The sequence below is a fragment of the Grammomys surdaster genome, unplaced genomic scaffold (assembly GCF_004785775.1).
Source record: "Grammomys surdaster isolate TR1022 unplaced genomic scaffold, NIH_TR_1.0 63, whole genome shotgun sequence".
NCBI lineage: Eukaryota > Metazoa > Chordata > Mammalia > Rodentia > Muridae > Grammomys > Grammomys surdaster.
Genome location: NW_021604565.1, coordinates 25,408,555 through 25,415,647, shown reverse-complemented (window position 1 = coordinate 25,415,647; position 7,093 = coordinate 25,408,555).

Here is a 7,093-nt window from a genome sequence, read left to right as displayed (position 1 = left end):
GGCAAATCAAAGAAGCCTGCTCCTCTCAAATACCACACAGCTTGCCTGTCTCCCAGGGAGACTGCCATGACCAGGGACATAAGAGATCTGCCATAACCAGGGACACAGATTGTCTGTTTCCCAGGAGGTCACTTGTAATGATGAACACAGGAGGCTTGCTCTAATAAGGAACATAGATGAACTCCCCTAACCAAAGCCATCATTTTCTGCCTCCTAGGAGGCCTGCTGAAACTCATATTACAGAGTTTTATATGCCTCCAAGGAGGGACAGGCTTTAGTCAGAGACACCTGCCCAGTTAACACCAAAGATAAGCAGATGTTGAGGGGCAATTGTAAGAACATAAGCAACAGAAGCCAATGAAATTTTGTACCAACAGAACTCAGTTAACCCACCACACCAAGCCCTGGATGCTCTAACATACCTGAAAATTCATGATTCTGACCTAAAAACCCATCTTATAAAGATGATAAATGCCTTCAAGTAGGATATAAATATCCTCCCTTTCACGGGAAAACACAGACAAACAGGTGGAAGCTATTGAATAGGAAACAAATCCCTAAGGAAATAAAGGAAAACACAAACAGGTGAAGGAATTGAACAAAATGGTCCAAAACCTAAAAATGGAAATAAAAACAATTTAAAAATTCATAAATGGAGGCAACATTGGCATTCAAAATCCCAGAAAAGAGATCAGAAGCTGCAGATGTAAGTATCATCAACAAAACACAAGAAAGAAACTTAGACTTAGACAATACCATAGAAGATGCTGACACAACAGTCACAGAAAGTACAAAGTCAAAAAGCTCCTAATGTAAAAAGTCCAGGAAATCCAGGACACAATGAAAAGATCAAACCTAAGAATAATAGAAATAGAAGAGAGTGAAGATTCCAATTGTAAAGTACCAAAAAATATTTTCAACAAAATCATAGAAGAAAACTTTCCTAACCTAAGGAAAGAGGAAGCCATAAATGTATAAAAAGCCTATAGAACAGCAAATAGATTGAAAAGAATAGAAAAGATTGAATAGAAAAGAAAAATCCTCCCATCAAATAATAATCAAACATTAAATGCACAGAACAAAGAAAGAATGTTAAAAATGTTTAGTTGAAAAGGCCAAGTATCATATAAAGGTAGACCTATCAAAAGTACAGCAGATTTCTCAACAGAGACTCTAAAATCCAAAAGATCCTAGAGAGATATCATATAGACCCTAAGAGAACACAAATGCCACCCCAAGCTACTATGCCCAGCAAATATCTAAATAACCATAGACGGAGAAACAAAGATATTCCATCAAAACCAAAATTAAACAATATCTTTGTACTAATCCAGCCCTACAAAGAATGCTAGAAGGAAAACTTCAACACAAGTAGTGTGACTACATCCAAGAAAACATAAAAAATTAATCATCTCACAACAAATCAAAAACAAAAGAATCACACAAACATAATACTATCTCCAACAACAAAAATAACAGTAGCCAAAAATTATTGGTCTTTAACATCTCTCAACATCAATGGACTTAATTCTCTAATAAAAAGACATAGGCTAAGAGATTGGATAGATAAACAGTACACAGCATTTTACAGTATACAAGAAACATACCTCATGGCAAAGAATGACACTATCTCAGAGTAAAATGCTGGAAAAATGTTTTCCAAGCAAATGAAACAAGTGGGAGTGGCCATTCTAATATCCAATAAAATTGGCTTTCAACCAAAAGTTATCAAAAGAGATGGAGAAGGACACTCCATATTTATCAAGGAAAAATCCACCAAGATGAAGCCTCAGTTCTGAACATCTATTCCCCAATGAAAGGGCTTCAGCCTTCATTTACTAAAGCTCAAGACACACACTGAGTCTCAAACAATTATAGGGGGAGACATCAACACCCGACTCTCACCAGTGGACAGGTGACTGAAACAGAAACTAAACAGAGATGCAGTTAAACTAACAAGTTATGCACAAAATGGATTTAACAGATATTTGTAGAACATTTCAACCTAAAACAAAAGAATACACCTTCTTCTCTGTACCTCCTGGTGCCTTCCCCATAATGACCATATAGTCATACACAAAACAAGTGAAACAGGTACAAGAAGATTTAAATAATCCCATATATTCTACAGGATCACCACAGATTAATACTGGCCTTCTATAACAACAAAATCAACAGAAAGCTCACATATGCTTGGATATCTAAAACTTTCTACTCATAATAACTTGGTCATGGAAGAAATAAAAACAAAATTAAATATTTCTAAAATTTAAAATAAAGGCACAGCATATCTAAACTTATGGGGCACATTGAAAGCAGTGGTAAGAGGAAAATGCATAGCACTTTGTGCCTTCATAAACTAATTGGAGAGATCCTACAATAGCAACCTAACTGCATACCTGAAAGCTCTGAAACAAAAAGAAACAAACACACAAAAGAGGAGTAGAAGACAGGAAATAATCAAACTCAGTGCTTAAAACAACCAATTAGAAACAAAGAGAATGATGCAAAGAATCAAGAAAATCAAGAGCTCTTTCATTGAGAAAAACCAATAAGATAGGTAAACCCTTAGCAAAACTAACTAAAGGGTACAGAGATAGTATCTAAATTGGAAATGAAAAGATAGACATAACAATAAAGGTTGAGGGAATTCACAAAATCATAAAACCATACTACAAAACTGAAAAATCTAGATGAAATGAATGGTTTTCTAGACAGACACCAATTACCAAAGCGAATTCAAGATCAGGTAAACTATATAAACACTTCCATAACCCATGAGGAAATAGAAACAGTCATTAAAATTCTCCAAACCACAAAGAAAAAAAAATCTCAGGGCCAGATGGTTTTAGTACAGAATTTTATCAGACCTTGAAAGGAGAGCTAATACCAGTATTCTTCAAACTATTCCATGAAATAGAAATTGAAGGAACACTACCAATTCATTCTATGAAGCTACAGTTACTCTGATACCTAAACCACACAAAGACCTAAGAACAAAGGAGAACTTCAGACTAATTTTGGTTATGAATACTAATGCAAAGCTATAAAATTCTTACAAACTGAATCCAAGAACATTTTGAAACCAACATTTACCACAGTCAATTAAGCTTCATACCAGGGATGTAGGGATTGTTCAATATATGAAAATTCCTTAAAGTAATCTACTGTATAAACAAATTCAAAGGAAAAAAATCACATTATCATCTCATTAGATGGTGAAAAAGCCTTTGACAAACTACATGGAGTCTTCATGTTAAAAGTCTTAGAGAGATCAGGATTCCAAGCCATAAACCTAAATATAATATAAGTAACATACTGCAAGCCAACAGTCAACATTAAATTTAATGGAGAGAAACTAGAAGTAATCTCACTAAAATCAGGGACAAGACAAGGCTGTTCACTCTCTTCATATTTATTTAATATCATATTCGATGTTTTAGCTAGAGCAATTATACAACAAAAGGAGATCAAAGGATACAAATCAGAAAGGAAGAAGTCTAGGTGTCATTATTTTGTGGATGATATGATAGTATTCATAAGTGACCCCAAAAATTGTATCAGAGAACTCCTATACCTGATGAACAACTTCAGCAGAATGTCTGGATATAAAATTAACACAAACAAATCTGTAGCCTTCCTTTATACAAAGGATAAATAGGCCAAGAAAGGAAACAACATCTTTCACCATAGTCACAAATAATATAAAACATCTTGGTATAATTCTAACCAAGCAAGTGAAAGATCTGTGTGACAAGAACTTCAAGTGTCTGAAGAAAGAAATCAAAAAACACCTTAGAAGATGGAAAGATCTACCCTGATCATGCATTGATAGGATTAACATTATAAAAATGGCATCTTAACAAAAGCGATCTGCAGATTCAATGCAATCCTTGTCAAAATTCTAACTCAATTCTTCACAGAGATAGAAAGAGCTATTCTCAACTTCATCTCGAATAACAAAAAAACCAAGGATAGCAAAACAAATTCTCAACTATAACAGACCTTCTGAGGAATCACAATCTCTGACCTCAAACTGTACTACAGAGCAATAGCTATCAAAACTGCATGGTATTGGTATAGAGACAGGTAGATAATGGAGTAGAATTGAAGACCTAGAAATGAACCCACACACCTATGAACACTTGATCTTTGACAAAGAAGTCAAAACAGAAGAATGGAAAAAAAAAAAAAGCATCTCCAACTAATGGGGCTGGTTAAACTAGTTCTCTGTGTGTAGGAAAATAAAAATTTATCTGTATTTATCACCTTGTACAAAGGTCAAATCCAAGTGGATCAACATAAAACGTCAACATAAAACAAGATACACTGAATCTAATAGAAGAATAATTAGAAAATAGCATTGGCACTCGGGAAAATGGCCCTGACTCTAAGACCAACAATTGAAAAGTAAGACCTAATGAAAGTGAAAATCTTCACTAAGGCAAAGGACACTGTCAACAAGGCAAAAAAGAAACCTACAGACTGGGAAAAGATCTTCTCTAACCCTACATGTGATAGAAGGCTAATATCCAAAATTTACAAAGAAATCAAGAAGCTAGATTCCAGAAAACGAAATGACCCAATTGACAAATGGCCTACCGAGTGAAACACAAGATTCTCAGCTGAAAAATCTGAAATGGCTGAGAAGCACTTAAAGAAGTGTTCAACATCCTTAGTCAGAAAGGAAATGCAAATCAAAATGACCCTGAGATTCCACCTTATATCTTTCAGAATGACTAAGATCAAAAACGAAAATGATACCACATGCTGGAAAGAATTTGGAAAAAGAGGATTGTTCCTTTTCCAAAAGGAAATGCAGGTACATAAATGGAGCAGATACTGAAGGAAAAGGTATCTTGAGACCTACCTAATTTGAGGTCTATCCCCTGCTCAAGCACCATACACCAACACTATTATTGACGACATGTTGTGTTTGCAGACTGAAGCCTAGCATGGCTGTCCTCTGAAGGGCTCTACCAGCAGATGACTGAGACAGATGCAAATATCTACAGCTAACCCACTGGACTGAGGTCATGAGCCACTATGGAAGAGTTAGGGAAAGGACTGATGAAGGTGAAGAATATTGAAACCCCATAGGAAGAACAACAGTATCAACTAACCAAACCTCTCAGATCTCTCAGATGCTAAGAAACCAAATAAGCATATATTGGCTAGTCTGTAGCCCCTGCTACATATGTATCAGAGGACTGTCTTGTCTGCATCAGATGAAAAGGATTCTTTTGAATCCTGTAGAAATTTGATGCTCCAGGGTATTGGGATGCTAGCAGGATGAGGTGGGAGTAGGTGGGAGGATGGGTTGTAGAGTACCCTCTCAGAAGCAAAGTGGAGGGTGAAGAACTCATGGAGGGAAGATCAGGAATGGGAACAACATTTGGAATGTAAATAAATACAATAATTAATAAAATAAAAAATATACATAATAGGAGAGGAAAATGAAATGTAAACAAATGGAGGGGACAAGGTGGAAGGGAAGGGAAAAGAGGAGAAGATGCAGAGAAGTAGGGCAGGGCAGGGCAGGGCAGGGCAGGGCAGGGAAGGGAAGGGAAGGGAAGGGAAGGGAAGGGAAGAGAAAAGAAGGGAATGGGAGGGAAGAGAAGAGAAGAGAAACGATTTATACACTGTGACATTGATGGTGAGTAAAGCATATAGAGAATCATAATAACAATTTAATATAATTCTCCAACTTCTGCATTTTGCTTACTCTTTCAGTCCATTGGGAATATTAGATGTGCTGGAAATCAATGCTCCTTTGATTCATTTTTATAAACTTTTATTGATTCCTTGTGAATTCCATGCCATGCCCCTAAATTGCACCCATCTTTCCATCTCTCTAAATTTGTCCTCTGCCCTTGCAACCCACCTCTATCACCCTACCCCACCCCCCAAAAAAAAGAAAATAAAAAAAAGGAAAGGAAAGAAAACAACAACCATCTCAGTGTGGAAGCTGCACCATATCATGGTGTTTCAGTAAGCATACACTTTATCCCAAACAGCTTTACTGACAAATGTTTTTCTCATTGAGTCATTGGTTTGGTCCAAACCTCTGGCTTCTGCCACACCTTCAATACTAGACCCTCACCTGAATTTGTCTTGACTATCCTGTTTTTGCCCTGTGCCATAGTAGTCCTTTTGATTTGGTTTGGCAGGCCTAGCCCCTTCACACACTCCAGTTTGTAGATGGGGTAGATGTTGGGGCAGCCCAAGTCATAACCCTGTGTCTGGGCCTAGGTGGTAGCTGAGTTGGTTACCACATCCGCTCTCCTGATTCTCAATGTTTATTCACTCCCTTCTCCTCAACTCAAGACCATGGAAGGAATATTCTGTCCTGGCTATTATTCTTTTATTATTTTTTATTATTTGTATGCAACACTTGTCCTTGGCTTTAAAGAAGGTACATGTTTCAATCTATGCAGTGGGAGTTATTTTCTTTAGAAAATGTCTAAAGTTTATCTCTATAAAATTTACCCAAAAAGTATCTTTTATATGCAATTAGTTACATGGACATAAGTGAAAATAAATGAAACTATAAATACAACAATTATCTTCAAAAATGAATCTGTAGTATTTCAGTTTAGGAAAATTGAGGCCTAAAGTCATAAAAAATTAATTACATCATAAAATATTATTCACAATGAATACTATTAAGCTTCATTGCTATTTCTGTTAGCATATGCCCTATGATCATGAGAAATATTTGGTTTTGGAAAGTTAACTGTTTCAGAAAATAACAAACTCCTCATCAATTCTTGTTAAAAAGTTTTTAAAAATCAATAATTGATAAATGAGACATCTTGAAACTCAAAAGGTTCTGAAGGTGTGTTTTTAAGGCTTCTGTTTTGGAAGCTTCTTCCTACTTCCCTAAATATTTACACTGTCTTAAGAATGAAACAAATAATTATTAAAAAATGTATAAAATTTGAAGTAATTAATTTCAATTGATAAGTCATTATACTGACTTATGATGTTTCTAATACAGTGAGATTTTCTTGTTATATCTTTTGTATATACCTGGCTCACTATCTCTTTTCCTATGAGAAACTAAAAATACAATCTATTAAAAAGATTAACA